The 14310-nt window shown below is 39.6% G+C and overlaps 1 protein-coding gene across 8 annotated transcripts in view; it reads right to left on the bottom strand.

Annotated features, from left to right (window-relative positions):
- Positions 1-14310, bottom strand: part of LMNTD1 (lamin tail domain containing 1) — a 446849-nt gene that overhangs the window by 431296 nt on the left and 1243 nt on the right. The window lies entirely within an intron of this gene.

The following is a 14310-nucleotide window of genomic DNA, read 5'->3' as shown; positions in this document are numbered from 1 at the left end:
AAGGATGTGGTGGGAAGTGGGAAATGAACACTTTCATGTAAAGTCAAAGTGAACTTTCAAAAGTGTTCTGGTAGTGGCTCTTTAGCTTGATTTTCCTCCAAAGTTTACCTCAAGCAAAATGAATGTGTTTATCAGTCATGCATACAGGTAGATTTTTGGAAGAAAATGGGAGAAAGAAAATACTAAACAGGTGTAGGAGGACAGTGTTCTGTAAAGTAATCAGGTGAGAGTTGGGAAGGGAGGTAAAGTCTCATGTCTCCACATCTACAGGAATACATCAAGAACGAGATAAGCAGAGGGAAAGACAAAATTGAGGGTAGGAAGAGGAATGAACACAGACATATGCAGGATCTCTCCGGAGGAAGGATGAGAACAACTTGGGATAGAATTTTCTCTGGTCCAACCTCCAGGAATTTGCTTACTTATTGCAAAGAAGGTCTCAGGTTTGGAGAGGCAGTGTATAAGCGACAGAGTGTGGAAAAAGAATGTCCACAGGCTGAGAGGAATTTAGGGAGTAACTGACTTCTATTTCAGTTTTCTTTAATTGGCACAAGGAAAGTTCATAACTTAAAATCAAGAAAAGGAAAACCTATCAAAATGTGTATCAGAAGAATCTTCATGGCAGAAAAGACACATCTGAACAGGACCCTTACAAATATACCTAGTATAAGCCTCTTTGTGTCTTTCAAGTACACATTTGTTTTGTTTTGGGATAGCTGTTCTATTCCGGTACGACTTAATAGTTCCCCTATTGCTTATAATATGACCTCTGAAGATGCTTGATTTTAGGTAAAAAGGCAATTTCAGACAACTTTATCTGGGGTAAGTCCTGTGTCTTAAATACAGTGAAGGGCTGTTCTCTGTGAGCCTGATTGACTGCTCAAAGCCCATTGATTGCAGAACTCACCAAGAGACACTGGTTTCTCTCACTTGACAACTGCACGTACTATAATCAGAAAGACATGACATTGAGCTCCTCCAAAAAGCCCAAGCCTCAAATTGTTTTTGAACAGTACTTGTTCTAACAGTGGCATCAGCAACAATGAACCATCACCATGGGCATCAGGAGCCCAGCCATTAAAGCCTGAACATGGAACAAAGATTTCTTTAACTTCTGAAAATGAAAGCACACTTTGAAAATAAACATAGATTCTCAAATTGGTTGCAAACTATTCAATCAAATGGTTTTTTTGTGGTTTCAGAGAATATTAATATAATCTTAAACATGCTGGCACAATTTTGCTCACAAATTTCTCTTATTCCAGCCTGCTGCTGCATTAACTATTTTGCAGAGGGATACAGGGATACGGGGGGGGGGGGGTGGGTTAAATACAAAATGTTTGTTTGCATTCTGCCTGGAGTCTTAACTTTGAGCCTAATTAGCTGCATTATCTTGAGCAGGTCCCTAGACATCTCTGGATTTGATTCCTCACCTGGAAATTGAAGGGATTGGATGAGATGAGCTCTAAAATCCCTTCCAGCTCGACAGGCTGTAATTCAAATTTTTTCAGCTTCAGTTGTGCCATGACAGGGAACTTTACTGGCAGTCTTGAATTACTTAAAGATGGAGCACACTGCTTCATGCCTATGCAATACTGCTCTGAACAGATCGCTCACAGCTGCTCTGCTTTCTTCTGCTGGAGGCTGCTTGGATGGGGGTGAGTCTATGAAATTCTGTGCCCAGCTCTAAAAAGTTTTTAAAAAGCTGCCATGTGACTCTTAAGATTTTCCGATTCAACCTGACTACCCTAAGCCAACTTTACAAAGTGACAAACAGGCATTCAAAATCAACACTAAGAAAAGCCTTCAAATGTTACCCTCCTGCTCAGCCTCTGCCTTGCCACACAGAACTCTCACTCACAACAATAACGTCAGGTCTAGGCTCAGATTTTAAATAAAAGACTGATTTAAAAAAAGAAAAGCAATGACATTTCAGAGGCCTGGTTTTCCAGTATTTTCATTCGCCATAGTTAAGTTCTTGGTAAGGATGTTTATCAGTAGGATGGACCAAAAACAAAACAAGTATAGGAAGAAACTTTTCATCTAATATTCACCCACCTGGGGGCTAAAATCTGCAGCTGGTACTGGTCCTCATTTCTGATTCATCACCAGGGCATCAGGTCTTCTCTTTTCCACTCTTGAGAGGCTAGGTTTCTGGTCTCACACCTGAGTCCTTATCCCACCATAAGACATCATGTGAGAGAACATCTCATTGTACAGTCAGGCCTCCAACCCCAAACTTCTGGTTTCAGTAGAAAGATTAAGCATAATAGCGAACTTGAACTGCAGCCTATGCTAGGTCAGACACAGTTAACCATTCAACCACTCTATTTGATAAATATTAATTACGGTCATCTCTTTTTACACATGCAGAAACTGAGACCCAAACAGATTAAATAAATTGCCCTAAAACAGCACCACCATCCTGATTCTAATGCTGATCCACACACTTCTCAGTTTGCCTGAAGCATCTATAGTGCTCAGTTCTCTTGCCTTCAAAAGGGGGGTTATGATAGCCAGGAAGAAAACAAGTTAAAACAGACAAACAGCATTAGAAGGCTTCAACATGTTTCATTCTCAAATATTCTATCTTATCTTATAACTGTCCTCACTCAGTCAGACTCAAGTATCTGAAGAGAGTTCTGAAAAGTGCATTTATATACCTAACAAAAAAGACTCACGCAGGCACCTCTTACTTGCATAGTAACTACTGAACTGTCTGGTGGAGAGTAGGTTTAAAAGCAGAGAAAAGAGCTCCAGGATGTTGTCCATGGCCTATGAGGATTACAATTCAGTACCCAAAGCCTTCCAAAGGTCTTCCAAACCTGTTACTTCCCAACGCATCTTCTTTCCTGCCTATATTAAATTTGGGAATCATCTATCCATAGTCTACTTTCAATCTTAGAAATTTGAATTTTAATCATTCATGTGAATTCTGCACTATCTCTAAAATATATCCTAAGGATGTCCTTGAGCTCTCACAGTAAAACAGTTATGTGCAAAACAGTCTCTCTTCCAAATCACCACTTCCTTTTCCAACTTCAGCCTACTAGAAAGAAGTGATTAATTAAAATCACCTGCTTTGAATGATGATGCCACAGGGTCTCCACTGGTTTCCTTTGTTGCACAGCACCCTGGAATGGGTGTTAATTGCCCAGGTATGGAATTTTAATTCCATTTTGTCTTGTTTTGCTTATTTTTACTTGATCTTTCTTTTATTTTCTTTTCTCTTTTCTTTTTTTTCCTTTCCTTTCCTTTTTCTTTCCTTTTTCTTCTTTCATTTATTTTTTTAATTTACATCCAAGTTAGCATATACCACAACGATTTCAGGAATAGATTCCTTAATGCCCCTTACCCATTTAGCCCATCTCCCTTTCCACAACCCCTCCAGTAACCCTCTGTTCATTCCCCATACTTAAGAGTCTCTTATGTTTTGTCCCTCTCCCTGTTTTTATATGATTTTTGCTTCCCTTCCCTTGTGTTCATCTGTTTTGTATCTTAAAGTCCTCATATGAGTAAAGTCATATGATTTTTTGTCTTTCTCTAATTTCGCCTAGCATAATACCCTCTAGTTCCATCCACATAGTTGCAAATGGCAAGATTTCATTCTTTTTGATTGCCAATACTCCACTGTATATGTGTGTGTGTGTGTGTGTGTGTGTGTGTATATGTGCGTATATATATACATATATATATGTAGAAGTTGTGGTAGGTATATACCACAACTTCTTTATCCATTCATCCATCGATGGACATTTGGGCTCTTTCCATACTTTCGCTATTGTTGATAGTGCTGCTATAAACATGGGGGTGCAAGTGTCCCTTTGAAATAGCATACCTGTATCCCTTGGATAAATATCTAGTAGTGCAATTGGTGGGTCATAAGATAGTTCTATTTTTAGTTTTTTGAGGAACCTCCATACTGTTTTCCAGAGTGGATGGCTCCCACCAGCAGTGCAAAAGAGATCCTCTTTCTCTGCATCCTCGCCAACATCTGTTGTTGCCTGAGTTGTTAATGTTAGCCATTCTGACAGGTGTGAGGTGGTATCTAAGTGTGGTTTTGATTTGTATTTCCCAGATGATGAGTGATGTTGAGCATGTTTTCATGTGTCGGTTGGCCATCTGGATGTCTTCTTTGGAGAAGTGTCTATTCATGTCTTTTGCCCATTTCTTCACTGGATTATTTGTACTTTGGGTGTTGAGTTTGATAAGTTCTTTATAGATTTTGGATACTAACCCTTTATCCAATATGTTGTTTGCAAATATCTTCTCCCATTCTGTCGGTTGCCTTTTAGTTTTGCTGATTGTTTCCTTTGCTGTGCAGAAGCTTTTTACTTTGATGAGGTCCCAGTAGTTCATTTTTGCTTTTGTTTCTCTTGCCTCCAGAGACGTGTTGAGTAGGAAATTGCTGCGGGAAAGATCAAAGAGGTTTTTGCCTGCTTTCTCCTCAAGGATTTTGATGGCTTCCTGTCTTACATTTAGGTCTTTCATCCATTTTGAGTTTCTTTTTGTGTATGGTGTAAGAAAGTAGTCCAGGTTCATTCTTCTGCAATGTCGCTGTCCAGTTTTCCCAGTACCACTTGCTGAAGAGACTCTTGTTTGTTTTTTTTTTAATTTTTTTTTAACGTTTATTTATTTTTGAGACAGAGAGAGACAGAGCATTAACGGGGGAGGGTCAGAGAGAGAGAGGGAGACACAGAATCTGAAACAGGCTCCAGGCTCTGAGCTGTCAGCACAGAGCCCGACGTGGGGCTTGAACTCACAAACCGCGAGATCATGACCTGAGCCAAAGTCGGACGCTTAACTGACTGAGCCACCCAGGCGCCTCTGAAGAGACTCTCATTCCACTGGATATTCTTTCCTGCTTTGCCAAAGATTAGTTGGCCATATATTTTGTGGGTCCATTTCTGGGTTCTCTATTCTGTTCCATTGATCTGAGTGTTTGTTTTTGTGACAGATTTTTTTCCTAATAACCCTCTCATTTGCTCCTGCATAAAATGACCAGACAGGCCTAGAACCCTTACCTACAAAGACCCCACCCCCACCCACAGTACAATCATGATTACTCTTATTACAAGAGAAGAGAGACTGACATGTTACTCCATCTTTGATCAATTTCTGACACTTGGGTTCTAGTACATAGTTTTTGTTTTAACCAACATTTCCCTAGAGAACATAAGGTGCTAAAATTAAAACACAAAAACAGAAAACAGAAAATGTCTCTGCCCTGAGGAGAATAAAAAAGATTTCCCTTTCTTTACTCTCTGAAACTACAAAGCTGAATTGATTACTTCCATCTAGAATCACTGGATTATTGTGCAGTTTTTCTACAGTTTGACATGCTGTCATGACCCCTATTAGTACTTGGACTTCCCAGTTTTAAGGGCAACAAGTAACATGAGGCTATTTCTTCTTAGGGTATCTACTCTTTGTTCATTTATTTCTTATAAAGCTCCAGTGGTTCATAGACCTCACAGGACAATGACTGTTTTGAAAACCAATGCTCAGAAATTGATATATAAATTGAATGCTCAGAGTGAAGTCACAGGACAAAGTAAAAACTATATAATAGAATTAGGTTGACTTGATATTATGTTTCTGGTGCAAATCTATTTTAAAGCCTCACCTAAAATTTTTTTTCTGGATTTTTTTAGCTGGATTTTATTTTATTTTATTTCTTTCAACGTTTATTTATTTTTGGGACAGAGAGAGACAGAGAATGAACGGGGGAGGGGCAGAGAGAGAGGGAGACACAGAATCGGAAACAGGCTCCAGGCTCTGAGCCATCAGCCCAGAGCCTGACGCGGGGCTCGAACTCACGGACCACAAGATCGTGACCTGGCTGAAGTCAGACGCTTAACCGACTGCACCACTCAGGCGCCCCTTAGCTGGATTTTAAACTGCTATTTGGGTCATTATTAGAAGCAGAAACAAGCCTATTCTGCCATGTCTCCTCTCTTTCAATGGAATCAATTATTTATGATTCATATATTCAGAATGTTAGAGCTACATGTGATATTGGAGGTAATTTTGTAAGCCCTTGCTATAAGAACAATGCAGTCCCACCTGGAATGAAGTGTTTCGCAATAAACACACATGGGGGATAAATAGGGAACAGTAGAAGAGGGAAAGGGGACTCCCACTTGGCAGCCAGACCTGCCAGTCAATGCTGGGGTTCCAAAAACCATTGGCAGCTCATACTTCTATCTTCCAGAGGTCCCAGAAAGTAAAAGGACTTGCCCAGGGTAACAAAGCTGATTTAAGCAGTAGAACTAGCACTCACTGGGTCATTTCTTAGGATGGTCCTTTACCTAGTAAAAGACACATACAACCAGGAATGCCCTTTAAAATGCACATGGTTACCTTGGTCATGGTTATCTGTGGGTTATTTTCTCGATTTGCTTATATATTGACTTGGAAACTTATCAATCTTAAAGTAGTATGCTAACTTATTTTGCTAGATAAACAGTACATGATGAGGAGGTTTTAATGCTGTGGGGTCTGCCCAATCTTCACTCCCCACCCATTCTCCTCAGCACATTCTGGATGAAAGGAACCTGCTTAACCTAGATCTCAATTTGTGATTCCATTCTGATCTTTTCACCTTGAATTTGTGCCAATTCTACGCTTAATTCTCTCTGCTATTTTTAATTCTTGCCCACTCTTTGATTACATATTGTACGGGTAAAGACTATAGATTCTGAAGCCATACTTCCTGGGTCTGAACCCCAGCTATGCCATTATCCAACAATGGAATCTTGGGTATATTACTTAATCTCTCTCTGCTTTGACTTCCTAATCTACAAAATGGGTGTAATAATAGTACCTACCTGATAAAGTTGTTGTATTAAAGTTAATATATGAGAAGCATTTAGAACACTCTGGCACAGAGTATCCTGAAACAATAAATTATAGTTATTGGCTTTGCTGGAAGTACCTTCTCACCTAAGTGCCTGCAGATAATAACACCACTTACATAACCAGGCACTGTGCTGAATGTTGTACACACACTATTCTAGTTAATCACAATAACTCTTTTTGTGCTACTACTATCATTCTCTCCTCTCCTATCTCTTATTTTTTTTAATTTTTATTTATTTATTTTTGAGATAAGAAAACTAAGGTCCAAGACCCTGAACAATGTGACTATGGTCACCCAGGTAATAAGAAGCAGTTAGGACTTGAACCTAAGATCTGTCTTGGCATCTTTCCAAAATCTCTGAGAAAAGGGCATTAGAGTTCTTTTAAAGTTCTTTTATTTAAATGGATTGACTTGCCACCCATACGGGTCAGGAAGACTGGGATCTCCAGGAGGAAGGGAAGAGTCTCTCTTAGAAAATGTCAGGCATGGGATGATTATACCATTGATGTCTTAACCAGCCCCACCTCCTACCTTCCACTGTGCCATACAGCATCTACATGGACTGTACTTCCAGAGGCCAACCCCAACCCCTAGCTTATTTTAGTATTAGGAAATGTTCTGATTCAAGCCAAAGTGGGAGTATTTACAATTTCAAAATCAGTAGTTCTTTGAGTCATTTATTTCCACCCCAGTAATGTCTCTTCCATTCCCAGATTAGCAAAAAAATTATGATTTTCCTTCCTTCCTTCAGAGCCTATAGTAGCCAGTATCTTCCTACTCCTGCTCCAAACTGACACATTCTCAGTTGTCAATGTATCTTTCATTAGTCTAAAATGGTGTCTTCAGTGGAAGGTAGGGCCAGGAGAGGGAAGAGTGGGGATAAAGGGCCAGGAGGGAAGAGAAGGAAGTCCCTGAGTTTTCTAGAGGAACAGTATGCACTGCCTTGTCCCTCTTCCTGTACCACCTGCTCACTCCTGTATCTCTTCTGGAGTTGTCTACTTACACTCCCACACTGCATCCCAGAACCTTCACCGAGCACCTCCTAAAACAGCTTCTGGGTGCTCCCTTGAAATGCAAGTGAATCAAATACATGGGCTTGTTTTTCCCAAAGACCCACCTGTAGCACCCATGCTGGGCTTGGCTAATTGGGCTAATCTAGAAAGGAGAGAGCATGGGAAGGATTTTTATTCCCTTTCCCCATACCTACCATCGTATTTAGCTGTCAAACTATTAAAAAATGTCAGAGAAGCTGAAGTTGGATGTTTGTTATACAAGGAATGGTGGAAGAGCTGTTTGGAGAAAGTTAAGTAGGGCTCTGGAGGAGGTCAAGGGATATAGAAATCCTGGTGGGCAGCAACAGGATTGATAGAGGAAGGATAAGCAGGTACATATGTTTTCGGGACCACTGGAAGAAAAGAAAGGGGGAGACTGGCAAGTTGACCTCAGATATAAGCCTTAACCCAAGAGTCCCCTACCGCCATCCCAGCCTCTCTGGATTGATACTAAATTTTCCTAACATCCTTAGTTCCTTCCCTGATGGGCACCTTGCCTCAGTCCCTGAAGCTGCCATTACTACCACTGCTTGACACAAAGGGTGAGAGGAGAGCCCAAGCCAGGAAAGAAGGTATGTTCCTTGCATCCTTAGTTGTGCTCTGAACGTTTTTCCTTTAGAAACAAGGTCAAACATGTTGTTTCACCTCTGTAGTGCTTTTAGTAGTATGCTTCAGTTGTTATGGGATCATTAGGGGTTGTTCTGGGCCTCTAACCTATATACAACATGTAGTGGATACTCTTGGTGCCCTGCCCAGATCCCCTTCTTGGACTGGTACTTGCATCCCTAGCTACTGTATAAGTGTTGGCTGCTAGTAGTTGCCCTCCTCTCAGAGATTACCTTTGGGAGAACAGAAAGTGCCTTGCCTTGGGAGTTACCACCAACCTTCAGCTAATGAGTAACTGATAATGGGGTGCAAAAGGCCAGCTTCCTGCCCCAAGTGGCCAACTCTGTGGCACAATTCCTTCTTTAGATTCCCCATAGAATCAGGCTGAAGCTGGTCTCCAGCTGAGACCATATCCTTACTTAGCTTTATTCCCCCCACACCATGCAACCTCCCTCACATCCCCTCTCCTGAGACATGCTCCCAATAATTCACTTGCACCAGAATCCTTGTCTCAGGCTCCACTTATGTAACCCTACCTCAGATACATACTTATTCCATGTATTTATTGGAGGTCCTTTATTGGCACCAGAATAATACATCTCTGGGAAAACCAAAAATAAAATAAGGAGCAACTTAACAGGACCCTAAACCAAATCTGGACATATAACCCAACTCAATTTATACTATTTCTAGGCCTATACCTAATATCTGCCCTCTTGTAGACACTAACAGACCACATTCTATCAAATCCAAACTGAAGACTTATTTATTCATACTCTACTTTGTCTCTTACTATAGAACATTAATTTTTATACCTATTTTAAAAATTATCTATGTAGCATTTATTATTAACCAATACACTTGTTGTAATTCTTAAAAATGTGGCTGGATGATTTTAAGTTAATTTGTAATGATTATTCTTGCTGTGATCATATAAATCTTACACTTTTAATCACTTGTTGGGTTTTTTCTTCCCATGAACTATAAGTTCTGGATTGTGGATGGTTGGGTCCCAGATTAGCAGGTTCTGGTTAATCTAGCAGTGTTATAAAACAGATCAAATTTCCAGCGTGCAATTAATAAAAATATAATTAAATATATGCAGGCAAAGCAGAAGATAATTTAATCTTTCTGCTATGATTCAGAAGTCATTTTAGGTCATCATTATATACCTCAATTATAGTATTGCACAAGTATAGGAAGAGTGGTGAGTAGTATTCAGGTTGAAAGAAGTCCAGACAGACCAGATTTTACTTCATGTATTTACAAAGATGCAACCTCATAACACCAGGTACTGCATTCACTGTTTTCCCCCAATATACTGATCCTAATATAGGCTCTTGTAAAGAGCCCCCTATAGTTAATCTCAGCTGATTAAATTCATTCTTCTAGCCTATAATAAAAAATATCAAGACTTTTTCATTTTCATGGGATTATCCTCTCAAAAAACTTCTACATAAATAGGACCCAATCATATTTTAAATACTATTTCTGAATATATTTGCATGTATTCCTTTTGGTATAGCAAGTTACAATTCCCATTTATAGCTTATGTTGTATTTTAATTCCATACTGTACTTCATTGCTTAACAAAATATACTGGTCATCACTCTCCTCCCCATCAAGTTATTGGAGGGTTGCTTAAGGGGTTGTTTATGACTTGGTAACTAATCTTTTTTTTTTTTTTTAAGAAGAAAATATCATGAAATTAAAAATTCCTACAGATCTGAGAACTGTGCTTTGTTTCTAAAAAGCCCCTTTATGTTGGTCAAATAAATCACAATATTTACATATCTTTACCTTATTTCAGTATGTATACAGGTTTTTCATTAAGAATGGGAAAGAACACCATATTTACTTGCTTTCCATATATACATACTGAAGAGAAAAGGTGACTGTTTTCCTTTTCCTTCCAAATTTATCAGTAATAGTGATAGGCTGAATAAATGACCCCATTTGTACAAATTTTAGCATATGACTTTGAGCTTCCAGGTAGCATTGATGTCACAAGATTGCTGCTGTAACTCCAGCTATATCAATGATATTCCAAGCAATCATAGGGCTTGAGTCAGCCCTGCTAGTAACTTACCACCAGGTACACAAATAAGGAGTTCCATACAATACCTCCCATCCACATACCATTGCCTTCTGCAAGGAAGGTTACGAAATGAAATTTTTCACTGGGCACAAAATCAGATTTCTGTTACTAAGAGCAAAAGGAAGAAAGGAAATGAGATAGGCAACTAGTATTACCTGCCTTATTTTCTTTTTAAGTATGTGTTTCCTTAGATGAACTGTGAGGTCATGGAAGGCTGAGATTATGTCATATTAATTTTTATAATCTCAGAACCTAGCACAATACCACAGTTTATTACAGTTTTCAAAATGTTTATTAATTAAAGACAAGTATAACAGGTGAGTAAGTGGCATGAGTTTGTTCCATTTATTTTTTTTTATTAAAAAAAGTTTTTTTTAACGTTTATTCATTTTTGAAAGACAGAGGAGAGACAGAGCATGAATGGGGAAGGGGTAGAGAGAGGGAGACACAGAATCTGAAACAGGCTCCAGGCTCTGAGCTGTTAGCACAGAGCCTGACGCCGGGCCTGAACTCACGAACCTGTGAGATCATGACCTGAGCCGAAGTCAGACACTCAACTGACTGAGCCACCCAGGTGCCCGGAGTTTGTTCCATTTATATTGTCACTCATTCATTTAATTGTTATTTCAACTAATATTAATTGAGCTTCCAGCCTGAGCCAGGCCCTGTATCAGGCATGGGGAATACAGTGATAAATACAACATAGTTCCTGGCTTTACAAAGCAGGTAGAGGTGACGTTAGGGGAGGATAGGAATGGCTGTAAAAGTAAACAGGCAATTTCGGGGCGCCTGGGTGGCTCAGTCGGTTGAACATCCGACTTTGGCTCAGGTCATCATCTCACAGTTCATGAGTTTGAGCCCCACATTGGGCTCTGTGCTGACACCTGGGAGCCTGGAGCCTGCTTCAGATTCTGTGTCTCCCTCTCTCTCTGTCCCTCCCCTGCTCACACTCTGTCTCTCTCTCTCTCAGAAAATAAACATTAAAAAAATGTTTTTAAAGGTACACAGGCAATTTCAAGGTGATGTGGGAAAGAATAAGAAGTGGTCCTGAGCCACCATTTGAGAGGTTATGAAGCTGTAAGTAGTCTGGGTGAAACATACAGTTAGGGAAAGAAGAGGAGAAAAAGAAGGAAAGGTGGGGATAGATAATAAAAAAAATAAGTTATAATCATAAGCCCATAATTTATTCCTGCCAGCACACATACCTATTTGTTGTGACAAAATGTTTGTTTCTCCCTTAGACTTCCTCATGAAAGAATTTCCCAACACTCTGTCCTTGATGGATCTGTCCCACTGACAAGGTTCTTGGTTGGCCTAAACTGTAATCACAACTGTGTTCTATGGACCTTATATCCAAGCATGGAGCAACTGTCTTCCCAGCATCCCATCTTACAGGATGATGTTCCCTGGTAGGCCAGTTTGGGAAATGTTGGTGTAGACACATGTTTCTCAAACTTGGCAATATGAGTCTACTAGACACCATAAAAAAGAGTTGCCAGGCATTTCCAGAGAAAGGGAATTATCCCCAGAAAGTGCAGATCTGAACCTGGTTTTCTGAGTGTGTTTACACCTTGGGTTTCAGTTACACGAGTGACCAGGATGGATATAGGTTTAGCTGGACTAATGGGTCACCACTTCAGCAATTTTACAGTCAAATAAGTTATCCCTGTGATGCTGTGACTAATAATTAAAACACTCATCTCTTCCTACAAATAATCTGGTTCAATTCAGTTTGTAACATATATGGCTAGAAATGTATCTACATCAATTCCTATTTTCTTTGCCTACCTTAGAGAAAAAGATAGCCCCTAACCATGAAGCAGAGGTCACAAGAAGAGAGACAGATTTGAAGATGATATGTATGCTATTGCCTTAAATACGGAGGAAGAGGCCACAAGCCAAGGAAATCAGATAGCATCTACAAACTAGAAAAAACAAAGCAATGGATTCTCCCCTAGAGACTCCAGATGGAACACAGCCCACACCTTGACTTTAGAATTTCTGACCTCCAGAACTGCAAGATAACACATTCTTGATTTTAGCCACTAAGTTTGTGGTAACTTTTTTAGTAGCAATAGGAAAATAATAATACACAGTAATATATCTCTAGATAGTGTCCCCCTCCCCCTTCACAAATCTTTCTTGGGATTCTCCTCTTTTCTGAATCTACCCTCTCAGATTATTTTCCTGAAAGTCAAATCTGATTATGTCACAGGGCTTAAGGTGCATGAATACTCACTGATTCTAGGTAGATTACTTTTGGGGAATATATTAGAAACCAGAAATAAGAGTTGTTTACAAAATCCTGTCAAGGACATTTGGTATGATCTCAGGAAAGCTTAACAGGGATGTGATTATAGCTAAGAAAGCTTAAAACAAATTGCACTCTACACTGAAGAAAAAATGTATTAACCATATGGGGTTGAGGTAGAGAAGAGATTTTTCTGGGTTGATTCAGGACTGGACAGAGATAAATTCACTTGACTCTGGCACCATCAGTAAGACACACACTGGTTTGGAGGCGGGGATACTTCATCATGTACCTGGAGCCTGGTAAGTGTTTATCCTAAATATTGGTCATGGTTATACTATCACAGTCAACTTCATCCTGATTTAAATGCTAGTCATGTGAAAGTCGGTTGTCATAAGCCAGTCCACTGTTCACCTCTGGATGTGTGATAAAATTGAGGTCAGGACGCTACTGGTGACCAACAGAAACTAGATTAAGGTTCTTCTTCTACTTCCATTCCCCTTACAGAAAGATAAAAGATATGTCCTTCAGTAAGATCCTGAATCCTAGTTTAACAATAGCCACACTTCTGCCAGCTATCACTCACCCCTGTTTCAAGACCTCCACCAAAAAGGGAGGACTATCAACAACAACAAAAAAGGGTGGGGGGAGGAAAGTTCAAGGAAGGAAGAGGTCAAAATTGGCAAATGCCACAAAGGGCATAACAAAATGCGGATTAAATTTTTCCATTAGATTTGGCAATTAGGTGGGTGACTGATGTTGTTCAGTGGAGTGAAAGGTTGACAAGGGAATGAGAGTTTAGGAAATGTCAACGTTAAGTCTGGAAAAGTCCTCTTGAGAAGAGGATCCATGCCCTAAGGAATCACCTTAAATAAAATTCCCTCAGAGTTTGCATTTGAATCCTAGAGAACTCTCCTTGTCCACAAATCCTCCAAATGTTTATCAGCCAAATTTGAGTCTCACTGATCTTTCTCCTCAGTTCACCTCAAAGGCAAAGGAACTAATGAGCTGTGCAATAACTAAAGGTCAAAAAACAAGAGGAAGAAACAAAAGACTTACAAACACAAACTCAAAACAAAACAAATCAGGTCTTTGGTAAGAGAAGCTGTACCAAGTTGTGATTCAAATTTAATACCCTTGTTTTGATTTAAAAAAAAAAAAAGAAAGAAAGAAAACTGTCTGGAGAATTAAAAGGGGCATTTTATAATTGGAATGTTTTCTTGTATCTCGACCATTATCTTCACTCCATCTCCCTCCAAATTAATAGCTGTTGCTGAGTTGTGGGCATGTGTGAGCACAAGCCTGGAACAAACACTGAATTTTGTCCAGTGGCTAGAGTAATTGCGTGCCATTTAAAAAAAAAAAAAAAAAAAAAGGTGGGATAGGGAGAACCACATACATATCTGCATTTCCAGATGAAAGCACTGGTTTTCTTCCTCGA

The sequence above is a fragment of the Puma concolor genome, chromosome B4 (assembly GCF_028749965.1).
Source record: "Puma concolor isolate L17-30 chromosome B4, mPumCon1.1.hap2, whole genome shotgun sequence".
Classification (NCBI taxonomy): Eukaryota; Metazoa; Chordata; class Mammalia; order Carnivora; family Felidae; genus Puma; species Puma concolor.
The sequence above is the reverse complement of the archived record's forward strand: the minus strand, read 5'-3'. Positions and strand labels throughout refer to the sequence as shown.